Raw genomic sequence first — 26,531 nt, 5'->3', positions numbered from 1 at the left:
AGTAAATATTTTAGGCTTTGCCAGCCATATGGTCTCTATCACAACTACTCAACTATGTCTCTGAAGCATGAAATTGGCCACAGACAATATGCAAATGGATGGGTGTAGCTGTGTTTTTTTTTTTTTTTTACATCTTTATTGGAGTATAATTGCTTTACAATGGTGTGTTAGTTTCTGTTTTATAACAAAGTGAATCAGTTATACATATACATATGTTCCCATATCTCTTCCCTCTTGCGTCTCCCTCCCTCCCACCCTCCCTATCCCACCCCTCTAGGTGGTCACAAAGCACCGAGCTGATCTCCCTGTGCTATGCGGCTTCTTCCCACTAGCTATCTATTTTACGTTTGGTAGTATATATATGTCCATGCCACTCTCTCGCTTTGTCACAGCTTATCCTTCCCCCTCCCCATATCCTCAAGTCCATTCTCTAGTAGGTCTGTGTCTTTATTCCCGTCTTACTCCTAGGTTCTTCATGACATTTTTTTTTCTTAAATTCCATATGTATGTGTTAGCATACGGTATTTGTCTTTCACTTTCTGACTTACTTCACTCTGTATGACAGACTCTAGGTCCATCCACCTCATTACAAATAGCTCAGTTTCGTTTCTTTTTATGGCTGAGTAATATTCCATTGTATATATGTGCCATATCTTCTTTATCCATTCATCCGATGATGGACACTTAGGTTGTTTCCATCTCTGGGCTATTGTAAATAGAGCTGCAATGAATATTTTGGTACATGATTCTTTTTGCATTATGATTTACTCAGGGTATATGCCCAGTAGTGGGATTGCTGAGTCATATGGTAGTTCTATTTGTAGTTTTTTAAGGAACCTCCATACTGTTCTCCATAGTGGCTGTACCAATTCACATTCCCACCAGCAGTGCAAGAGGGTTCCCTTTTCTCCACACCCTCTCCAGCATTTATTGTTTCTAGATTTTTTGATGATGGCCATTCTGACTGGTGTGAGATGATATCTCATTGTAGTTTTGATTTGCATTTCTCTAATGATTAATGATGCTGAGCATTCTTTCATGTGTTTATTAGCAGTCTGTATATCTTCTTTGGAGAAATGTCTATTTAGGTCTTCTGCCTATTTTTGGATTGGGTTGTTTGTTTTTTTGTTATTGAGCTGCATGAGCTGCTTATAAATTTTGGAGATTAATCCTTTGTCAGTTGCTTCATTTGCAAATATTTCCTCCCATTCTGAGGGTTGTCTTTTTGTCTTGTTTATGGTTTCCTTTGCTGTGCAAAAGCTTTGAAGTTTCATTAGGTCCCATTTGTTTATTTTTGTTTTTATTTCCATTTCTCTAAGAGGTGGGTCAAAAAGGATCTTGCTGTGATTTATGTCATAGAGTGTTCTGCCTATGTTTTCCTCTAAGAGTTTGATAGTTTCTGGCCTTACATTTAGGTCTTTATTCCATTTTGAGCTTATTTTTGTGTATGGTGTTACGGAGACACTTTATTTACAAAATCAGATGGTGGGGCCAAATTTGGCCTCTGGCCTGTAGTTTGCCTAGCCATGCCCTATAAAGCATGGAAAGAACATACATCACATCAAACTACAGAAGCTAGCAGCCATGAGAAGAAATCAAAGATTGCTTTCCAAGCAGGACCAAGAATAACACATGGCTGCTCCTGAACCTCTCCCAGATTCCCACAGTCCATATTCAGGGCTGGTACACAAAAACATACTACTACTTGCACTTACTAGCCCCAGGTCTGGGGAGAAGCAAAGTAGGACAAAACTGGTAAAACTAGAGATATGAAGCCTGTGGCAGGTGCTCTATGTCAGAAGTGAAAGTTCCAGAACTATGCAATGAATTGAGCAATGTCCATAAACTTCCCTGCATACTCAATACCCTGAGGGGTAATCAATAAATGTCCCAGAAATATGGCATGAATCCAAGTAGGGAATACACAGGGAATATACAAAATGTAAGAAGCTAACTAATGAAGAACACCTCAACTGAGCTGAATGGAAAAAGACTCTTTCCACAAATGTTTCATGCTGTACTTCAACTTAAATAAAAATGAATTGAATTAAAATAAGAGCTGAGAGATTATATGACAGAACAACAGAATGAGAAGTAAAATGAAACTGCAGACCCAAAGAAATAAACAGAGTATCAAAATGTAGCATTAGAAAATAATAATTAAATTAGAATTGGCAAGGGACAAAGTGTACATATAACCAAGGGGGGAAAGCAGGGCATGGGGGGTGGTGGTGGGATGAATTGGGAGATTGGGATTGACATATCTACATTAATATGTATAAAATAGATAACTAATAAGAAGCTGCTGTATAAATAAAATAAAATAAAATTCAAAAAAAATAATTTAAAAATCTCTATTTTTAAAGATAAAAAAAAATACTATACAATGGACATCCCCAATAATTGAGTATGAGAGTTACTGTTTCTCTACACTCTTGGCAATGTTAGTCTTATTAATCCATCTGATATTTTTTAACTCTTTGGTTGGTAAAAATATCTTATTGTGTTTTAGTGCTTGCATTTTTCTAAATTATTATTAAGGTTGAATGGCTTTTCTTAAATTTATTAGCTATTTGTGCTTCTTTTTCAGTGAGATGAGTGCAGGCTAGTATTTACTAATGGTGTAACTCTGGACAAATTCCTAAATTTCTCTGTGCCTCATTTTCTTGCCTGCAAAATGGAGATGCTAAGTGTATTTGATCAAAAGGGTTATTATGCAAATTAGCTGAGATTGTACATGTAAAGTCCTTAGGCTATTGCCTGGCAAATAATATTCTCTCAATCAATATTAGCTATATCTTTGTCCTTTTTTTTCCATTTTAGGTTGATTTATTTTTTGATTTGCAAAAGCTCTTTATATATTATAGAAAGTCATCTGTTTTCTGAAACACACTTATTGCAAATATTTTCTTCCAGTTGGTTTCCTTCTAGCTTTACTTATGGTATAGTTCATCTTAAAGAATTTAAAAATTATTTCTAATCTATCCACCTTTAAGGAGTTTTATATAGAATATATATAGCATTATATTTTGCTTAAAAGGTATTCCTGGGCTTCCCTGGTGGCGCAGTGGTTGAGACTCTGCCTGCCGATGCAGGGGACACAGGTTCGTGCCCCGGTCCAGGAAGATCCCACATGCCGCGGAGCGGCTGAGCCCGTGAGCCATGGCCGCTGAGCCTGCGCGTCCGGAGCCTGTGCTCTGCAACGGGAGAGGCCGCAATAGTGAGAGGCCCGCGTACCGCAAAAACAAACAAACAAACAAACAAAAAAAAAAGGTATTCCTAATCATAAGATTAAAATAATTCTCCCATATTTTCTTCCACTATACTTATATTTTTTGGCGTTTAGGGCTTAAATTGCCTTGGCATTTATTTTTGTATGTGGAATGATGTAGGAATTTGAGTTTTCTTCCAAAGTGTGAGAATAATTTTCCCAGTGCTCTTTATTTCATATATTCTGCCCTTTCTCCACTGATTAAGATGCCTGATTGACTTTATGTATTAAATTCACATATATAGAAGGCATTTTTATTTATTCCTCTTTCTTTGTTCTTTTCTGTATCTGGAGGAAGAATACCACACAATTTTAATTAACATAACTACATATAATAGTATATTTAATATTTGGTCATACAAGTTCACATTTTAATTTTTCTGTACATTTTCTTGGATATTTTAAAACCTTTTTTCCTTTATATGAACTTTACAATCAGTATGTCAAGTTTATTTAGATTATTTTACTATATAGATTAATTTGGAGAGAATTGCTACATACAAAATATTGAGTCCTTTAGCACATTTATTATTAGGTTAATCTTAGCATTTTGCTGTTATCATGATAAGATGCTACTTGTCTACTACATTTTCTAAGTGGCTATTGTTGACAAATAAAGATGCTAGTGGTTTATTATAAAAAATAATTATTAGGTAAGTGAACTGGAAATTGATATAATTAGAGAAAAAAGAAATTGAAAATATTAAAGAAAAGAGGTATGCAAAACTAACAAAAATTATCAAAATAAGAATAGCTGGTGACTCTGAAGAACAAAACTAAATAAAATGAATATAAAAGACGTAAAACTGGACAGTTTTCCTATAGAACTAAATCTGCATTTTAAAAAGAACACATTATGTTTTAAGAAAAATTTGGAAAACAAATGCACAAACACACACACACAGCATCTCCCAGTTTAAGCTACTGAAATTCAAAGGAGAAAGAAATAATTCTATGGACAACTGGTACAAAAAAATAAGGGGAGGGGGGCATTTTTTTTTGCAAAGGAGCATGACATTAAAGACCAAAACATAACAAATCCAAGCCCACACAATTCTGAGAGGGAAAAGCAGTAATCTAAGGATATTATATGAGGGCTTCCCTGGTGGCGCAGTGGTTGAGAGTCCGCCTGCCGATGCAGGGGACGCGGGTTAGTGCCCCGGTCTGGGAAGATCCCACATGCCGCGGAGCGGCTGGGCCTGTGAGCCATGGCCGCTGAGCCTGCGCGTCCGGAGCCTGTGCTCCGCAACGGGAGAGGCCACAACAGTGAGAGGCCCGCGTACCGCAAAAATAAAAAAAGTCAGTTTAAGGATATTATATGAGACACATGCCTACTCGAGCTTAAGGAATTCTTTAAATATTGCCAAATTAAAAAATAATTTTAAGTCTATGACATTAACGAACCATTGTTGAAGAAAAGAAAAAAAAAACTTTCCATAAAAATTAGTCAATTAAAAGACTAAAAACACACACAGAGGAATGGACAGTCATTGCAGCAGTGTGGTTGCGCCGTAAGTCTTTAAATATAGAACCAAGGCTAATCAATTGTGCAATTATGTGAATGTGATAACAAGAAACGAATCTCAATGGACAAGTGAAAACTTGACTTATAAAAAAACAAGAGGTAAGTGAAAGGGAGATGGAATAAAGCATGAGTGGTCAGACCCCTATTTTTTTTTATAACAGTCACTCAACACTGACTAAAATTTAAGATTGTCATCATTATACTCTTTAATCTCTTCATTAATCTTAGATGGCCACTTTAAAGAAAGTCATAATGTGAATTTCAGCCACTTCTTTCATTTTATTTCAGTCTATTTGTTTAAAATTAAATTTAAAACACATCTATTTTCCTCATGTTTTATTATATTATTTCTATCAAGCTATTTCTCTATCCTTCTACCTATATATAAGCATATAAAAAATATCAAGAATGATGTTCCCTTAATATCAGTGATGATTTTTTTGGTGGGGTTTCTATTTACTTTCTCCCCTGCATTGTTCCAATTATTTATAACAAAGAAACACCATTTAAACAAAATAAATGTTTTTTTTCTGAAACTACAAAATTTTTAGATCATTAAAATATCTACATAATCCTATAAAATATTCCATAAGAATTTTAATACGTATGTAAAACTATGTTTATAAAATTTGGGGAATTCAAATAGTTTGAAATAGATCAGTGGGACAAAACTGAGTTCTTGAAATAGACTTGAACATATAAAGAAATTAAATACATCATAAAGGACATTTCAAATAATAAAAGAATGGCTTACCTATTAAAATATTGTAATCTAAGTTTAAAAATTGGACCTCTAAAACCAAAATAACTTTGAAAGATCAAAGTTATAAATATTTAATTTTTAAAAAAAACCTATATTTCACAGAAAAAGAAGTACAAATGGCCAGTAAACATATTGAAAAGATGCTCAAATTCATAGATAATTGAAGAAGTGCAAACCTAAATTCCATTTTCCACCTAAAAGACCAGTAAACATGTGATAGTCTGTGCAGACAGAATGCAGGCCCAGGAAGAAGACATTCCCAAATACTCTTTAATGAAATATAAATTAGATAACTATTTGGCATCAGCTATGAAAATTTCAAAATTACACTCTTCAACTAAGTAATTCCATTTCTAGAAATTTACCCCTAGGATATATCACACAAAGAAGCAAAGACATGTGTACAATGATAATCATTATGGCATTATTTAAAATACCAAACCATGGAAAATACCTACCTGTTCAACAAGGGAGGCTGGTCGAATTAACTGTGGAACATGCAAACAACAAATTACACGAGATCCATTATGAAGAATGAGATAGAACGAAATGTGGTGATGTGGAAAAATGTCCCAAGAGCGATGGCTTAGGGAAAGAAGCTGCAAAGCAGTTTTCTACAAACCATCTATTTGTATAAAGAATATTCATATAGGTACAGATGGCATGTAGATGGTATTTTCACAGGGTCCCTTCCTCTGCACCAGCAGTTGAATTCCAATGGGCTGAGGTGAACAGGAGCCTTAAGCCTCCCTAGCCTCACCACACTCACCACATTTGCTTCAAAGACAAGAAGAGGTACAGCACAGAATCTGATCGGTGTAGTGCAATGCCTAACGGGAGTGGTAGGTGTGAGTGGAATATTTCATATATGACCCCCTTTTGTATTGTATATATATACCCAACACACACAAATACACATGCCCACCTGTGAGCACACATGCCCATGGTTTCATAAAAATTCAGATTACATTTAATCTATTATTTGAAACAAATTAGCTTTTAATGAAATGATACAACCCCAGTCTCACTAGCAGTCTTTACTCTAGTCTTTACACAAACTGAACCACCAACAGAAGGCAGGAAGGTATCATAAATATGAGGAGCTGCTCCCACATGAGGAACACAAAAGGGCAAGCCTGATGATAAAAGAATGACCAATGAGGTTAGCCTTTGAGTATGGAAAACAACAGAGAAGAACTCTAAGTGAGATGAAGAGCACAAAGCCCAGCGAAAAGTGACAGTGTCTATTTAAAAGCTAGAGCCTATTATTTATTACCAAGCATTTGCCAAATCAAGTAAGAATGAAAAAATTCCAGATTTTTCTATGAACTCTCCCTAATTTAACATTGGCAACTGTTTCAAAAATACTTCAAATACTGATCTGGACCAAAAAAGAAAAAAAGGCAAAAAAACCCCCTCAATCTACAGATCTAATGAAAGACTAGTACTGCAAACTCTCTCATACTCTCCAACTTCTATGAGAAAATGATTGTTACCTCTTATAGATATTATTCAGCTATAACTCTTGGTGTATGGAAACTCTAATCCATATTAGACAACATAAGTAACAACATTCAATAAAATGATCAAACAGGAACAGTCAACAAAATAAATCTGGACTTAGGGTAAAAAAAATACATACACATACATTATCATAATATAAGAAAAATTACTGATTCTTTTTAAAAAAGATATCAACTTTGGGAGGGCAAATAAATGTGGCAATAATTTTACTGTCAATGTGGTTATAATATCTTTGAAACACAATTTTAGATTTATTTAAAGTTTAAATTTAAAAAATAATCATTCTTAAGACGTTTCATAAGACATGTACAAATGTTCCATTTACTAAAATTGAACAGAAACAGGATTATAGTATGATATAATTCTAACTAAATATCTTGACTTCCTCAAGGTCAGCCCTGTAGCTTCTGATACAGAAATACACATTCCACTTTGAAATCACTGTGGCTCAAAAAAGAAAATGCCTGAGGATATAGCAAGCTCATTGTCCCTTTGCCCTCTCCTACTACAGTCATCTCTCTCAATATTTTGCTATGAATTTATAGAATATTTAAAAACTGGGTCAAATTCTTGGTAACCAGAACATAAAACGAAGTTAGTATTGAAACTACTGTATCTGTAGTTTCAATAGAAACTGTAGAAACTACTGTATCTGTATTTTGTACAGATATAAAAATATTATCACATTTGATTGATGTTTTTAATCCTCTTTTTACAAACAAAGAAATAGAGGCACAGATAAATACGTAAGTTGCCCAAGGTCAAGAAGGTAAAAAGCAGTAGAGATGTAGTATTATTCATCACAAAAGGTATACTTTAACGAAATCAAGAGACAAAGTCTCAAATTAAAAGTCACATGTTCCTTTTAAAGAAAGCCCTATAAGTTTTATTCATAAGTCTATTAATCTTATAATTAAGAGAAACAGCTAAGGCTCTAGAAACAAACAGTTCAGGTTCAAATCTTAACTCTGTTACATACTATATGCGACCTTGAACAAATCACTTAGCCTCTTGCTTAGATTTTTAATACCTGTTTAGATTGTAATGTGCACATTAATTATTAGCAAACATCAAGGACTGTTTCTCCTTAAATTCCAAAAGTGTGTGAGAACACATTTTTTCCTGCTATGAAAAATTACAAATATAGGCATACTAACACATACCAGGTATTCCAAATTAACTTGAATGTATGGGTTATAAAAAGTGTTGAAGAAAATTAAGTAAATTGGATTGACTAGGGGAAAAAATAGTTACTTTAGGGAAGCAGGAAATTACTAGTTTGGGAAAAAAATGAAACAGGCTACAGTCTTTGCTCTCCGGTAAGACAGTTCATCCTAGATCTGTACTGAAACTCTGATTTCAGGCAAGGTTGTGAACACAGGAGATATGTCAGGGGAGATGGATCATACCTTATCTGGAAATATCTAGGATGTAGAATTCTTTCTCAAGTGCTTCTGAGTGGGCCTGAAACACAAGGAACCCATGGGGGAAATTCCTTCCTTGCTAGCTTAATTCTTAAGATTTTATATTGTCATCTGCTTCCTAGAGGAGACTTGGAATAGAGACAAGCAAAAGCACAGAAATAAAAGCTCAACAGGAATTTTTAATAACTAAAAAAGGGGAAAATAAAGGAGAGGGGAATGGAATTTTTTTTAAACAAAAAACTGCTTTTTAAATCGGCCTTTAAAAAGACTTCAAGGTGACTGGCAGAAACTTTCTTCTTGAAGCACAAAATATGTGTAATATACAAACTTATCTATATATTAAACCTGTCAAGTGAAGAGTAGGCATTTGAGACTTAAAAGTGAATAGTTTAGGGCTTCCCTGATGGTGCAGTGGTTGAGAGTCCACCTGCCGATGCAGGGAATGCGGGTTCGTGCCGGGGTCCAGGAAGATCCCACATGCCGCGCGGAGCGGCTGGGCCCGTGAGCCATGGCCGCTGAGCCTGCGTGTCTGGAGCCTGTGCTCTGCAACAGGAGAGGCCACAACAGTGAGAGGCCCGAGTACCGCCAAAAAAAAAAAAAAAAAAAAAGTGAATAGTTTATGTTCCTCAATCACGGATAAGTATTCAACAACAACAACAACAAAAACCCACAACATATTTATTACAGGATAAAAATACTTATTGTGTGCCAATAATTCAACGTCCTTCCCTCAATAAGTTCATCAGTCTAATAGAAGACTGTTCAACTCAGGACAATAGGGCTGAGATAAGCAAATGTTAACAGAAGAATTAGCAAGACAACAGAAAGAACTGATGGGAGAAGATTAGAAAAGGCTTTAAAAAGTGGCTGGCATTTGTGCTGTATCTTGAAGGATGAGTAGTATATTCTGACAGTTGGAGACAAGACAGAGAAGAGCATTAAATGTGTAAAATTTAAGGTGGTTCTTGTGGGCTACATATTAGCTATTCGTAGCTGGACAGGAGGATGGCTAGAAATGTAGTGGCAAATCAAGATGGAAAAGATGGTTTTCAGCTAGATAATAAATAAAAAATGAAAACCTTTAAGACTTTAAAGAGGAGATAACTGATACATAGAGAGTTTTTAAAGGGAGCAGTTTGAAGGATCGATTTTAGCAGAAAGTATAGATATTACTGAAGTCTTTACTAAATAGACTGAACATTAAAATACAGGGGTTTGTGGACTTGTTATGCAGGATTGATCAATGAAAATAATTTAAAAATTGACATTATAGTAGACATGGTTTCTCATTTTTGAATGCCGTTCCTTATATTTAAATGTTTAAATGTACTAGTCGACAAATAAATGTATAAATTTATAAATTTCATTTAAAATTTTAGTGACATTTCCAATCTGTGTTCAATTTAACATACACTCTAAACTTCATCTACCAGGAAACAGTAAAATTGGGGCCATTTAAGTAAAAGTGACAAGCAAGTAGTGGTAAAATCCATCCATTTATTCCACAAATATTACTAAGCATCTACTATATGTCCAGTGCTATGCTAGTCACTGAGAACAGAGAAGAAAGAGTCCATGCCTTCAAGACATTCTTTGTTATGTGTGGGAGATAGAAGAGCAAAAAAAGAGTGAGAGGGCTTCCCTGGTGGCGTAGTGGTTGAGAGTCCATCTGCGGATGCAGGGGACACGGGTTCGTGCCCTGGTCGGGGAGGATCCCACATGTCGCGGAGCGGCTGGGCTCGTGAGCCATGGCCGCTGAGCCTGCGCGTCCGGAGCCTGTGCTCTGCAACGGGTGAGGCCACAACAGTGAGAGGCCCGCGTACCGCAAAAAAAAAAGAATGAGAAAGCACCGTGTAAGGCGTTGATAAAGGCTTATAACCAGAAAATAGAAGTAGCTAGAATGTAAATTCCCCAAAGACAGGGAAAATTATCTGTTTAGCACATTCATATACCCAAGCACCTTAAATACTGGCACATATTAAGTACTTAACAAATAAATATTTAGTGAGCACCTATTACTTGCCAGACAGTGGTGAGGCAATGGTGACAGGATGGTTAGATTTAGGTTTAAAATTAAGATTATTACATCTGAATTTGAATTCCAATCCTACCTCTTACCAGCTGTAACTTAGACTCAATTTCCCTACCTAAGAATAACTGAATATATTTCATAAGATAATCAAATGAGATAACATACCTAAAATGCTTAGCATAACACCTTTCGCATGAAATAAGCACACTATTAGGACAATAAATCTATTCAATATGATTGCTGGATTTGAGGACAACATAGAAAATCAATAGCCTCTTCAACTATAAGAAAGATACAATCTGCCCTAAATGTACGAAACTCACATATTCACTTAGTCCCACCACGGTCCTGGCTTTGTACGCTCATTTGACCGGCCTATGAAGGCTGTGACTTGCAAGCAGCTCCTGAAAGAAGCCAGATACTACAACATTGATGTGTGGAGAAATAAAGGCTAAACTTTTAAAGGGATAAACTTTGACCAATAAGAGATAAAAAATGGGAAGCAGTCTGCAGATAAATCCCTCACTCTTGCTCCTGTAGGTCCTGTGTGACTAAACAACCAGCTTTATAAGGAAATGCATTATCTCACGTAAGACACTGATTCATTGACTTGAATGTTATAAAAAGTTCAAACGTATGGACCTACAAAAGTGAAAAGGAGGGCTTCCTTGGTGGCGCAGTGGTTGAGAGTCTGCCTGCCGATGCAGGGGACATGGATTCGTGTCCCAGTCCGGGAAGATCCCACATGCCGCAGAGTGGCTGGGCCCGTGAGCCATGGCCGCTGAGCCTGCGCGTCTGGAGCCTGTGCTCCGCAACCAGAGAAGCCACAACAGTGAAAGGCCCGCGTACCGCAAACAAACAAACAAACAAAAAGTGAAAAGGAAACCAGGGGATGTGATGAAACAATCAAGACACCAACTGCTGCCAAAATGAATGGAAGACAATTCACTCCCATCATCTCATTTCTACGCAAGCTGATAGTAACATGCATGTCTGTGGTTTTGAACTCAAGCAGTTTTTCTTACTATTATAACCCTTACCAATGCCTATGTTCATAAGATTTGGGACTAGATGTTAATGAAATGAGTTCTTTCACATATAGAGTTAATCTAAGACTAATTTGTATGGGCCATGTTCTATGTTCCAGGCATGATGACATACTATAGAAAGGACAGATTTTAAAAATAAAAGGTTAGGTTCTATTGCTAGGCCCATTAGCAAAGTGACCTTAGATTTTCCCCTTAATGATCTCAGAGTTTCAGCCTCCTCATTTATAAAACAGAAAGAGAATACCATTGATGTCAGGACTACTGTGCTTATACATAACTAGCCCACCAAAAATAAATTATGTCATGTCTCATCTTTCCTTTTTTTAAACAAGAAATTAAGACATTTCTAAGTAGAAAAAAAAAACCTTGAAAGAATTGGAATAGTTATGTTAATTATAATACAATAATAAAATCTAAATTCAATTACAAGCAAACATTAGGCCTGTTACTAATTTTAACCTTTTTTAAAAACCTTTTTCATTTTGTACCATCTCTAAAACACAATCAAATGCACTATGGACAATCTGACAACTACTATCCTCAGAGCATATTTAAGAGCAAACAGTTGATTTCTTATTTTCTGATGTTTTAGAATAAAAGCTATTTAAATAACAATTTTGTTCTTACTTGGCCTAAAGTTAAATGTAATTTGGCTACTTTGTATTTCAAATTAATAATATATATATAGAAATTATGATTATGTAGAAATCATTAAATCTTTCCTTTTTGGGAGGAGGAGAATGAGGTCAATTTAAAACTGTTAAAAGTTAACTTTAAAAGTGAGAGTGGCTACTATTTAAAATTGTGTCCTGGAAGTAAATGATGGCTGTTACTTATTAAATGTTCTTTCCTAATTCTGGTACTGGGCCATAGAGGTGAAGGCGTTGAGGGAGGTCACTGCTGAGATCCTTCCAAATCTAAATCCTACGAAACCCAAACCATGAAATGTTCTCAATCAATTAATGGAAAATTAGAAATACTTCACTTGGTGGTATTACTTAGAAAGTCTTATACAACTCCTTATTTATTTTAATAATAAAGTACTTATTTCTAGAGTTCAACACTTAGGATAATGGAAATGACATTTAATGACACAACATAAAGAACCTACTATATAGCCATTAATGTAAACATATTTTGACTTAACATATTAATTAATTAGAATAAATTAACAAAATGTAGCTAGAAATTAATTTTAATCACTGTGTTTTGTCTCTTGGCTGCAAACAAATTAATAATATATTGCCCTTGCAGTTTACCAGGGTATGATTAATGGTCAATATTAAAATTTCTGGGGTCTTCTGGCAATGTGAAAACCTGACTGCCTAACTAGAAAAAGAAAGCCATCTAAATGTAATAAATTAGAATTACTGAAGGTAAGCCCTGTGAGATGGCCCATCTGGTCAGGCCTGGAAGTGTCAAGTACTGTCCCAAGCACTTTAAGCAGCCAGCCTCTTTATCAGCCGTTCTCTTTCCAGTCACGCTCCTGTTCATGTCTTTGCTACATGCTCTGCTGATTACCTTGGAAAAGGGCAATGCTGTAACTGTTCAACTGACCTTTCAGTTTATTTTCTCTCGTGTAATATGAAACATGAGCTAACACAGTCTTAGTCTACTGATTTTTAGGAAGAAATCTAACTTAATGTTTTAACAGCTCTTAGCTCAAATAACACTCTGCTCTGTGGTCAGCTTTCTCTTTGGGGAAAAATTACATGGCAAAGACCAGAGGTTTGGGCTAGAGGTCCTCCATGATGTAGACCACAATCTGCACAAGAGCTATACTCCTGAGTATGCGTGGTTAACTAACCTGCTGAGAAGCAATTCCAATCTTTTAAATCACCAAGAGAATCTTGTTCTTAATATGATTCATTGTATCAATAGATTAAAAGCAATGATGGGGGGCTTCCCTGGTGGCGCAGTGGTTAAGAGTCCACCTGCCGATGCAGGGGACACGGGTTCGTGCCCCGGTCCGGGAAGATCCCACATGCCGCAGAGCGGCTGGGCCCGTGAGCCATGGCCGCTGAGCCTGCGCGTCTGGAGCCGTGCTCCGCAACAGGAGAGGCCACAACAGTGAGAGGCCCGCGTACCGCAAAAAAAAAAAAAAAAAAAAAAGCAATGATAGTTATGTGAATGTCACTGTTACTCAAACATTGTCAAAAATTCTATATTCCTCAAAGTAGAGAGGGAGGTGAAGGAGTCAAAATATACAACTTCTAGACCATCTTTAAGGTACTAGCTATGTGAACTTAAGGAGGATAACCACCCAAAGCTTTAGCTTCCTCTTCTGTAAAATGAAGAAGCTAAAATTGAAAGGTACCATCCAGGTCTAAGAACCTATAATCCGTACTCTAGCCTTCTTTGATTCAAAGTTGGGTCCTAATTCTTCCAACCAAGAAAGGAAAAAATTGCACCCCAAAACAAAGGTTATTTTGGATGTCTCACACACACACACCAAAGAGTGTATATTTTACTGTGCACAAGTAGCATACTTTTAAATACACTATTTTGCTTAAAATAAAATGCAGTGTATAAACCATTATGAAACATAAAATGCAAAGCAAATAAAAAAAGAAAATAGTCTGTCAGCCAACTGAAAAAAAATAATGAATTATAAATATCACAAATCATAAATGATAATGACTAATACCTCATGGAATACTTACTATGCTATAGACACTGTTAAATATTAACTATTTAAGCCCTCACAATAACCCAATGTGGAGGGTACTGTTATCATTCTTATGGTACAGATGAAGAAACAGGAGGTTAAAAAATTTTGCCCAAGGCCACACAGCTATTAAGTGGGAGAAGATGGAATACATATCCAAGACTTTCCTTCCAGAGTATTTTTACTTAAGCATTACTCATAATAGCACCCAATACGCTTTGCAGTTTACAGTTTTTCAGTTGATTTAGACTTCTGTAGTAAATTTAATTTATTACTTAGTATTTGTTAAATAATTTTCATATGCTAAATTTTTGATGGAAAAAAACCTTTTATTATAGGTTAGAGTGATACAAATGTTCAAAAATAAAGTCATCAGAAAACTCACTTGAAAAAAATTAAAACTTGTCATATTTACACTAACTAAACAAATCCACAAAGCATTTTTTTCTATTTTATTTTGTAAAATCTAACAAAAGGCAGAAATCACATTGGTACTGATTCTAATTACCCAGAGAATTTTACTTGGAGGGCAGGTGTACCTGTCACAATGAACCTGAAGTAACTGAGTTAAAACAAAATATGCAAACATGTACTATTTATACCTCTTATACACAGTTTCAAACTGGATGGTTATTATATCAATTATAAGATAAAAACTAATGGACACTAATTTTTTTTCTCTGAAAATCACCAAAGATCAGAAACCTTATAATATGGTAATTAGCAAATCAAAAAACCCAATCACACATTTGAATTTATTAAATATAGCCAGATAGCTATGAACTTTATCCTTGTGAATGTTTTTATATTAGAGACAGGATAAATGAATCAATTTTCACTTTGACAATGGCATGGGACACAGTATACTAATATATATCAAAGAATCCAAGGAGATATATATACTTCCAACAAAAACTTCACATCCTTTGGACTAAATAGCCATGAAATATCAAAGGTTTATCAAACACTCTGACAAGATTTTTGCCGTTACTGAGGGAGATAAAGGTTTAAAAATTCTGTCAGCTACAAAACCAAAAGATTAAAGAGCTTTCATAGTGACTCCTAACATGTTGGCAAGACTTCTTTTAAGTTATAAAAATCCAAGTTTCATATCTATATCCATCTATCTATCCATCTATCTATCTATCTGTGTGTGTATACACACACACACACACACACACACACACACACACACACCCCTTTTTTACATCCACTGACCTAACACAGACCAGACATAATAGGTCTGAAAGCAAAGAACAGCTTGGCAAGTGGAGTAGTCTGCTATATTGTCTGCATGTCTCAGTTTATTATTTTTCCAAATTACACATTTTATTCTTTTAAATATTTACCCAAATTGAGATTGACATAAAGTATTTAAATTTTACTAAGCAACAATACTCTGTAGGTTTTGTAATGAAGTATGGATGTAAAACAACATTTTAAAATTTCACTTACCATATTATCTAGAGTCTCTGTGCCAAATTAAACTACTATACAAGGACCCTAATGCTAAAAGCAGATTTGAAAGAAAACCCAAAGTTAAATTCCATTCAAGTATAGCTAAATCTGTTTGCTAATAAGGCCACCCTGATGCTTAATTTAATAGCCTATTCAACATCAGTAAAATGGATACTTTAAATTCATCTAGAACTCATATTGCTTATGGGCCACAATATTCTAGTTCAGTGCTCCCAAAATGCTCTGGTCAGATCACATAGTTGTACTGATAATTAAAGCCTATTCATAATCAAAATTGCTGGGATTGAGAACTCAAATAGATTCCTCATCACGCATAGACCACCCTTTCCTAAGGCTGGGTTCACAAAGAGTTTTGGCCAAACTGTCCCAATGATATATTCAAACAGTATTATAAATTTCTTTGCTGACATCTTCTCCCACCAGATTAAAGATGACATAAAGCCAAGGATCATCTTTTGTTTAATTTTACATCCTCAACATCTATTACAGTGTCCATTAAGGAACAGGACTATTGGGCACCTTCAAGATGGTGGAACAGTAAGACGTGGAGATCACTTTCCTTCCACAAATACATGACAAATACATCTATGTGTGGAACAACTCCTACAGAAAACCTACTGAACGCTGGCAGAAGACCTCAGACTTCCCAAAAGGCAAGAAACTCCCCACAAACCTGGGTAGGGCAAAAGAAAAAAGGAAAAACAGAGACAAAAGAATAGAGACAGAACCTGCACCTCAGGGAGGGAGCTGTGAAGGATGAAAAGTATCCACACACTAGAAGCCCCTTCACGGGCGGAGACTGCGGGTGGCAGACGGGGGAACCTTCGGAGCCACAGAGGAGAGCGCAGCAACAGGAGTGTGGAGGGCAAAGCAGAGAGATTCCCACACAGAGGATCGGTGCCAACCAGCACTCACCAGCCTGAGAGGCTTGTCAGCTCACCCGCCAGGGCGGGCAGGGCTGAGAGCTGAGAGGCTCAGGCTTCGGTTGGAGCGCAGGGAGAGGATTGGGGGTGGCGGCGTGAACACAGCCTGAAGGGGGCTAGTATGCCACAGCTAACTGGGAGGGAGTCCAGGAAACAGTCTGTAACGGCCTAAGAGGCAAGAGACCATCATTTTGGGGTGTGCGAGGAGAGGGGATTCAGAGAAGCACCTAAACGAGCTCCAGAGATGGGCGTGAGCCACTGTATCAGCGTGGACACCAGAGACTGGCATGAAATGCTAAGTCTGCTGCTGCAGCAACCAAGAATACTGTGTGCAAGCACAGGTCACTATCCACACACCCCCCCAGGGATTCTGTGCAGTTGGCCACTGCCAGGGTCCTATGATCCAGGGACAACTTCCCCGGGAGAACACACAGCATGGCTCAGGCTGTTGCAATGTCACGCCGGCCTCTGCCACCGCAGGCTTGCCCCGCATTCCGTAGCCCTCCTTCCCCCCAGCCTGCGTGAGCCAAAGCCCCCTAATCAGCCGCTCCTTTAACCCCATCCCGTCTGGGTGGGGAACAGATGCCCTCTGGCAACATACACACAGAGGCGGGGCCAAATCCAAAGCTGAACCCCAGGAACAGTGCTAACAAAAAAGAGAAAGGGAAATTTCTCCCAGCAGCCTCAGGAGCAATGGATTAAATCTCTGCAATCAACTTGAAGTATCCTGCATCTCTGGAATAACTGAATAGACACGAATCATCCTGAAATTGAGGCGGTGGATTCAGGAACAACTGTAGACTTGGGGTTTGCTTTCTGCACTTAATTTGTTTCTGATTTTATGTTTATCTAAGTTTAGTATTTAGAGCTTATTATCATTGGTAGATCTGTTTATTTATTTGGTTGCACTCCTCCTTTTCAAATTTTTTATATACATATATGCATGTTTCTTCCTTTTTCTCTTATTGTGAGTATGTATGTGATGCTGCTTTGTGTGATTTTGTCTGAATAGATTTGCTGTTACCATTTGTCCTAGGGTTCTGACTGTCCATTTTTTCTTTTTTTTCGTTTTGTTTTTTTTTTTTTTTATAGCTTTTAGCACTTGTTATCATGGTGGATTTGTTTTTAGGTTTAGTTTCTTTCTTTCTCTCTTTTTTTTATTACTTATTTATTTTTTATTGTTAATATTTTTTTCTATTTTAATAAATTTATTTTATTAATTCTCTTCTTTCTTTCTTTCTTTCTTTCTTTTCTTTCTTCCTTTCTTTCTTTTCTTTCTCCCTTTTCTTCTGAGCCGTGTGGGTGACAGGGACTTGGTGCTCTGGCTGGGTATCAGGCCTGAGCCTCTGAGGTGGGAGAGCTGAGTTCACGACATTGGCCCACCAGACACCTCCCGGCCCCACATAATATCAAACGGTGAAAGCTCTCCAAGAGATCTCTATCTCAACACTAAGACCCAGCTCCACTCAATGACCAGCAAGCTTCAGTGCTAGACACCATATGCCAAACAACTAGCAAGACAGGAACACAAACCCACCCAATAGCAGAAAGGATGCCTAAAATCATAAGTTCACAGACATCCCAAAACACAACACCAGACATGGTCCTGCCGACCAGAAACACAAGACCCAGCCTCACCCACCAGAAAACAGGCACCACTCCCCTCCACCAGGAAGCCTACACAACTCACTGAACCAACCTTACCCACTGGGAGCAGACACAAAAACAATGGGAACTACGAACCTACAGCCTGAGAAACGTAGATCCCAAACAGAGTAAGCTAAGCAAAATGAGAAGACAGAGAAATACACAGCAGATGAAGGAGCAAGGTAAAAATCCAACAGACCAAACAAATGAAGAGGAAATAGGCAGTCTACCTGAAAAAGAATTCAGAGTAACGATAGTAAAGACAATCCAAAATCTTGGAAATAGAATGGAGAAAATACAAGAAACGCTTAACAAGGACCTAGAAGAAATAAAGAGCAAACAAACAATGATTAACAACACAATAAATGAAATTAAAAATTCTCTAGAAGGAAACAATAGCAGAAAAATGGAGGCAGAAGAAGGGATAAGTGACCTGGAAAATAAAAGAGTGGAAATAACTACCACGAATCAGAATAAAGAAAAAAGAATGAAAAGAATTGAGGACAATCTCAGAGACCTCTGGGACAACATTAAAAGCACTAACATTCGAATTATAGGGGTACCAGAAGCAGAAGAGAAAAAAAAAAAAAGGGACTGAGAAAATATTTGCGGAGATTATAGTTGAAAACTTCCCTAATAGGGGAAAGGAAATAGTTAATCAACTCCAGGAAGTACAGAGAGTCCCATACAGGATAAATCCAAGGAGAAACATGCCAAGACACATATTAATCAAACTATCAAAAATTAAATACAAAGAAAAAATATTAAAACCAGCAAAGGAAAAGCAACAATTAACATACAAGGGAATCCCCATAAGGTTAACAACTGATCGTTCAGCAGAAACTCTGCAAGCCAGAAGGGGCTGGCAGGACATATTTAAAGTGATGAAAAGGGAAAAACTACAACCAAGATTAATCTAGACAGCAAGGATCTCATTCAGATTTGATGGAGAAATTGAAACCTTTACAGACAAGCAAAAGCTAAGAGAATTCAGCATCACCAAACCAGCTCTACAACAAATACTAAAGGAACTTCTCTAGGAAGGAAACACAAGAGAAGGGAAAGACCTACAATAACAAATGCAAAACAAGAAAATGGGAATAGGAACATACATATAGATGATTACCTTAAATGTGAATGGATTAAATCCTCCAACCAAAACACAAAGACTGGTTGAATGGATACAAAAACAAGACCAGTACATATGCTGTATACAAGAGACCCACTTCAGACCTAGTGACACATACAGACAGAAAGTGAGGGGATGGAAAAAGATATTCCATGCAAATAGAATCAAAAGAAAGCTGGAGTAGCAATTCTCATATCAGACAAAATAGACTTTAAAATAATGACTATTAGAAGACACAAAGAAGGACACTACATAATGATCAAGGGACCAATCCAAGAAGATAGACCAATTGTAAATATTTATGCACCCAACATATAGGAGCACTTCAATACATAAGGCAAATGCTAACAGCCATAAAAGGGGAAATCACCAGTAACACAATCATAGTAGGGGACTTTAACACCACACTTTCACCAATGGACAGATCATCCAAAACGAAAATAAATAAGGAAACACAAGCTTTAAATGATACATTAAACAAGATGGACTTAATTGATATCTATAGGACACTCCATCCAAAAACAACAGATTACACTTTCTTCTCAAGTGTTCATAGAACATTCTACAGGACAGATCATATCTTGGGTCACAAATCAAGCCTTCATAAATCTAGGAAACTTGAAATTGTACCAAGTATATTTTCTGACCACAACGCTATGAGACTAGATATCAATTACTGGGAAAAAAACCTGTAAAAAACACAAACACATGGAGGCTAAACAATACACTACTAAAGAATGAAGAGATCACTGAAGAAATCAAAGAGGAAATCAAAAAAGACCTAGAAACAAATGACAATGAAAACACGACGACCCAAAACCTATGGGATGAAGCAAAAGCAGTTCTAAGAGGGAAGTTTATAAAATCCTACCTCAAGAAACAAGAAACATCTCAGATAAACAACCTAACCTCACACCAAAAGCAATTAGAAAAAGAACAAAGAAACCCCAAAGATACGAGAAGAAAAGAAATCATAAAGATCAGATCAGATATAATGAAAAAGAAATGAAGGAAACAATAGCAAATATCAATAAAACTAAAAGCTGGTTCTTTGAGAAGATAAAAAAGATTGATAAACCATTAGCCACACTCACCAAGAAAAAAAGGGAGAAGACCCAAATCAATAGAATTAGAAATGAAAAAGAAGTAACAACTGACACTGCAGAAATGCAAAAGATCATAAGAGATTACACAAGCAACTATATGCCAATAAAATGGACAACATGGAAGAAATGGACAAATTCTTAGAAAAGTACAACCTTCCGAGAGTGAACCAGGAAGAAATAGAATATATAAACAGACCAGTCACAAGCACTGAAATTGAAACTGTGATTAGAAATCTTCCAACAAACAAAAGCCCTGACCAGATGGCTTCACAGGCGAATTCTATCAAACATTTAGAGAAGAGCTATCACCTATCTTTCTCAAACTCTTCCAAAATATAGCAGAGGGAGGAACACTCCCAAACTCACTCTACGAAGACACCATAACCCTGAAACCAAAACCATATAAAGATGCCACAAAAAAAGAAAACTACAGGCCAATATCACTGATGAACATAGATGAAAAAATCCTCAACAAAATACTAGCAAACAGAATCCAACAGCACATTAAAAGGGTCACACACCATGATCAAGTGGGGTTAATCCCAGGAATGCAAGGATTCTTCAATATACACAAATCAATTAATGTGATACACCATATTAAAAAACTGAAGGAGAAAAACCATATGATCATCTCAATAGATGCAGAAAAAGCTTTTGACAAAATTCAACACCCACTTATGATAAGAACCCGCCAGAAAGTAGGCATAGAGGAAACTTACCTCAACATAATAAAGGTCATATATGACAAACCCACAGCCAACATCATTCTCAATGGTTAAAAACTGAAACCATTTCCACTAAGATCAGGAACAAGAGAAGGTTGCCAACTCTCACCACTATTATTCTACATAGTTTTGGAAGTTTTAGCCACAGCAATCAGAGAAGAAAAAGAAATAAAAGGAATCCAAATCAGAAAACAACAGGTAAAACTGTCACTGTTTGCAGATGACATGATACTATACATAGAGAATACTAAAGATGTTACCACAAAACTACTAGAGCTAATCAATGAATTTGGTAAAGTAGCAGGATACAAAATTAATATACAAAAATCTCTTGCATTCCTATACATTAATGGTGAAAAATCTGAAACAGATATTAAGGAAACACTCCCATTTTCCATTGCAACAAAAAGAATAAAATACCTAACAATAAACCTACCTAAGGAGACAAAAGACCTGTATGCAGAAAACTATAAAACTCTGATGAAAGAAATTAAAGATGATACAAACAGATGCAGAGATATACCATGTTCTTGGATTGGAAGAATCAACATTGTGAAAATGACTCTACTACCCAAAGCAATCTACAGATTCAATGCAATACCTATGAAACTACCAATGTCATTTTTCATAGAACTAGAACAAAAAATTTCACAATTTGTGTGGAAACAGAAAATATCCCGAATAGCCAAAGCAATCTTGAAAAAGTAACACGGAGCTGGAGGAATCAGTCTCCCAGATTTCAGATTACACTACAAAGCTACAGTAATCAAGACAGTATGGTACAGGCACAAAAAAAGTAATATAAATCAGTGGAACAGGATAGAAAACCCAGAGATAAACCCACACACATATGGTCACCTTATTTTTGATAAAGGAGGCAAGAATATACAATGGAAAGAAGACAGCCTCTTCAATAAGTGGTGCTGGGAAAACTGGACAGCTACATGTAAAGGAATGAAATTAGAACACTCCCTAACACCATACACAAAAATAAACTCAAAATGGATTAAAGACCTATATATAATGCCAGATACTATAAAACTCTTAGAGGAAAACATAGGCAGAAACATAGGCAGAACACATATGACATAAATCACAGCAAGATCCTTTTTGACCCACCTCCTAGAGAAGTGGAAATAAAAACAAAAATAAACAAATGGGACCTAATGCAACTTAAAATCTTTTGCACAGCAAAGAAAACCATAAACAAGACAAAAAGACAACACTCAGAATGGGAGAAAATATTTGCAAATTAAGCAACTGACAAAGGATTAATCACCAAAATTTACAAGCAGCTCATGTAGCTCAGTATCAAAATAACACAAACAACCCAATCCAATAATGTGCAGAAGACCTAAATAGACATTTCTCCAAAGAAGATATACAGATTGCCAACACACACATGAAAGGATGCTCAACATCACTAATCATTAGAGAAATGCAAATCAAAACTAGGGTGAGGTATCACCTCACACCAGTCAGAATGGCTATCATCAAAAAGTCTATAAACAATAAATGCTGGAGAGAGTGTGGAGAAAAGGGAACCCTCTTGCACTGTTGGTGGGAATGTAAATTGATACAGCCACTATGGAGAACAGTATGGAAGTTCCTTAAAAAACTAAAAATAGAGCTACCATATGACCCAGCAATCCCACTACTGGGCATATACCCTGAGAAAACCATAATTCAAAAAGAGTCATGTACCACAATGTTCACTGCACCTCTATTTACAATAGCCACGACATGGAAGCAACCTACGTGTCCATCAAAGGATGAATGGATAAAGATGTGGCACATATTTACAATGGAATATTACTCAGCAATAAAAAGAAACGAAATTGAGTTATTTGTAGTGAGGTGGATGGACCTAGAGTCTGTCATACAGAGTGAAGTAAGTCAGAAAGAGAAAAACAAATACCATATGCTAACACATATATATGGAATCTAAAAAAAAAAAACAGTTCTGAAAAACCTAGGGGTAGGACAGGAATAAAGACGCAGACGTAAAGAATGGACTTGAGGACATGGGGAATGGGAAGGGTAAGTGGGACAAAGTGAGAGAGTGGCATGGACTTGTATATACTATCAAATGCAACACAGATAGCTAGTGGGAAGCAGCTGCATAGCACAGCGAGATCAGCTCCGTGCTGTGTGACCACCTAGAGGGGTGGGATATGGAGGGTGGGAGGGAGACAGAAGAGGGAGGAGATATGGGGATATATGTATATGTATAGCTGATTCACTTTGCTATACAGCAGGAACTAACACACCATTATAAAGCAATTATACTCCAATAAAGATGTTAAAAAAAAAAAAAGAAATAGGGACTGAACAAATGGTTTCCTATGTTTTACGATGGGGCATCTCTAATAGTACAAAACGTCAACAACCTGGGGTGATTTTAATGGTATTTGCTACCTATTGCATAGCACTTACTATGTACCTAGTATTCTGTTACGTGCTGCACAAACAATATCTTATTTAAAAATCACAATTCTATGTGTTGAAAATTCTATACTTATTACACAAATAAGGAACCCAAGGATCAGAGACCTTAAGTAACTTGATCAAGATGGCACAGCAAGTTATTAGAAGAACCATAATTTTAAGAGAGCCAATTCTACATTAAGGTATCTTAAAAATGGTTATAACATAATAATAACATAACAATGGTTAATATATTGCCTATACATTCAAATCAATTTCAAATCCCCTTTAAGAATTCCCAAAGTTCATGTGGAATACTTTAGCTATAAGTATTAATATTCATTCATAATACCTTTAAATTTTTGAGCACCCCCATGCATATCACAGATATGATTTTAATGAATATGTATGCTATACAATCCATGAAATATTAAGAAGTGTTAAATTATAATTAAGAAGTGTTAAGTCTATATTCATTCATAAAAATGCTCACTATACCTTGTTAAGTGAAAAGGAATCAAGTCTAAAAGGTGTTTTTTTGTTTAATTATGAATGTACATTAATGTATAGAAAAGTACCTCAAAGATTATACAGCAAAACATTACCCATGATCTCCAAATAATGAGGTTATGAATGATTTTTCTGAATTTTTATCTTTATGTTTTTCAACTATAAACATGTAAAGACAACAGAATATGAAGTAAATTATGAAAGAATCTATAATATAATTATTATTTTAAAGTTTATTGTTTAAAAGTTCTAAGATAGAGCATATGTAATCCAACTGTCTACTTTAACAAAAGTTTGAAAGAATATTGTTGGAAAGCAAACGAAAGAGGGACAGGGGGACAACCAAATAATGAAAACTTAAATCTCATTAGCTCTTCTACTATTCAAATCACTATAATAGAAGGTATAACTCTCCTGACTCAACAATACGATCTGCTACCACTAATAGCTCTGCTGAAATGAAGTGTCTGAAGCCCTTTAACGCCTTGAAGCTGACTCCACCTATACATATTTTTCCCACCCCCTCTAATCCATTTATTAATTCATTCAAAAAATGTTTAGGCTCCCTCTCTATATAATGATCTCATACATGAATATATATACTCTCCTACTTTAAATGTCCAACACCTAATCAGGTACCTAACAACAACAGGCACTCCTGAATAAAATATCTCTTGAACTAAATAGAAAAAGAATAAAGTTTGGTGCCTGTCTTCAAGAAAATCCCAGTTTGGTAGGGCTCCCTAGCATTATTTGCTTGCAGCATCATTTTTTCAAGGATATAACCTATCACAATCTTCCTGACACTTCCATACTCACTCTCAAAACGTCAACCGCACCCCATCCCAGAAACGAATACAAATCCTCAGTGTTAAATAAATGTAATTTTTAAAATGAAGAATGCAATATCAAAAGTGCCATATTTAAATAAAAACTACCACGTACAGGATAAAAAAAAATAAACCATTCAACTTTTCACCTTATTTTTTTCCTTAAAAAACAGTGCAATACATCTTAAATTACTTCACTGCCTGTTGCACAGAGAGTCCCAGTGATAGATCTATTTTATTATTGTTTGCTTCAATACCTATTTCCCTCCTTTCTTCTGGCTTCCAGCAACATTCTCAAAACCATGCTTACAAACAATAAATACTAAAAGCAGTGGCACTGAAGCATGACATACTCATTCTCTTCGAAGACTGGTTACTACCAGAGCACAAAAGTCCAGATCTGCACCCTCATGAGTAACATTATTTCTATTTAAAAACTCCCAGAGAAGACAGAGGCAGCCATGTAATTATGTATCTGCAGCCACTCAATCTGCCCAGCCTCCTGCTTATTAGACAGTGTGCAGGACTATGGAAAACATTAGTCAATCGGTCTCACAGGTCTCACAAATCAACTCCAAAATCAAAGCCGGAGCTTTGGTTGTGTGTTTGCTTGCTTTGCTTTCTTTGTTTTATTTCTCATCCCAGGAAAACACTACGTTTCAAATTCCCTCCCTTTAACTCGCTACTAGAATGAACACCTAAACAATAATTGTACCCCATCAAGAACTGGGCAGCTCAACAACTGCTGAGAAAAGTATGTTTGACATTTTTCTCCACAAGACTCCATTCTCAGTTCCTGTACCGGTTCAGTGAACATGGCTATAATTGAGAGAAGTCCAAATGCCAGGAAAGAGTCATCCTTCAGGAAATATATATGTATATATTTAACATACTTTATACAGCTCACTTTAAGTGAAACTAGATTTTTTTTTCCAAATTCATATCAAAAAAGTAGTATTTGGCAGCATTTTCTTATTAACATTCTAAATTTTAAAAATGAGATGCTTCCAAGTATGATAATAAGTAAATTATGATATGGTTCACTAATTATTTCCTATAGTTCTGTGGTATCAAGATGTAACTTAAAATTCTAATTTTTAACCAAAATCTCCCACTCTCCAAGATTTTTTTAGTAAATAAAAAGAATCAAAGATTTTTCAGGACAGAAAAAAATATTTTCTCTTGTTCAAGGGGGAAAAAAAAGCTAAAAATCCTCAACCAATTACAAAATAAGTATTCCAAAATAAAATTCTATGTCCAGTTTCCACAGCTCCTCTACATAGTTCCAAAACCCCTTTGTAGTCCCAACACCTCAGGTTAGCAAACAGTGATTTAATGACTTCATATGTATATGTGAAAATGAGGTATCTTCCACTGAAAGAAAAGCAGCTCATTCATTGGAAGCAAAAATTTATTTTTTTGAGGATAAAAAATACAAATCTAAAATTTGAAAAAAGTGAAAAATCCCTTCATATCCAAATACTCTAAAACCAATACTA

The 26,531-nt window shown here is 36.1% G+C and overlaps 1 protein-coding gene across 1 annotated transcript in view; it reads right to left on the bottom strand.

The window, feature by feature from the left end:
* The window catches only part of GBE1 (1,4-alpha-glucan branching enzyme 1), a 297,826-nt gene that overhangs the window by 232,475 nt on the left and 38,820 nt on the right, over positions 1–26,531 (bottom strand). The window lies entirely within an intron of this gene.

This window comes from Phocoena sinus, chromosome 4, assembly GCF_008692025.1.
Source record: "Phocoena sinus isolate mPhoSin1 chromosome 4, mPhoSin1.pri, whole genome shotgun sequence".
In the NCBI taxonomy this organism is placed as follows: Eukaryota; Metazoa; Chordata; class Mammalia; order Artiodactyla; family Phocoenidae; genus Phocoena; species Phocoena sinus.
Note: the sequence above shows the minus strand (reverse complement) of the source record. Positions and strands in the feature narration are given on the sequence as shown.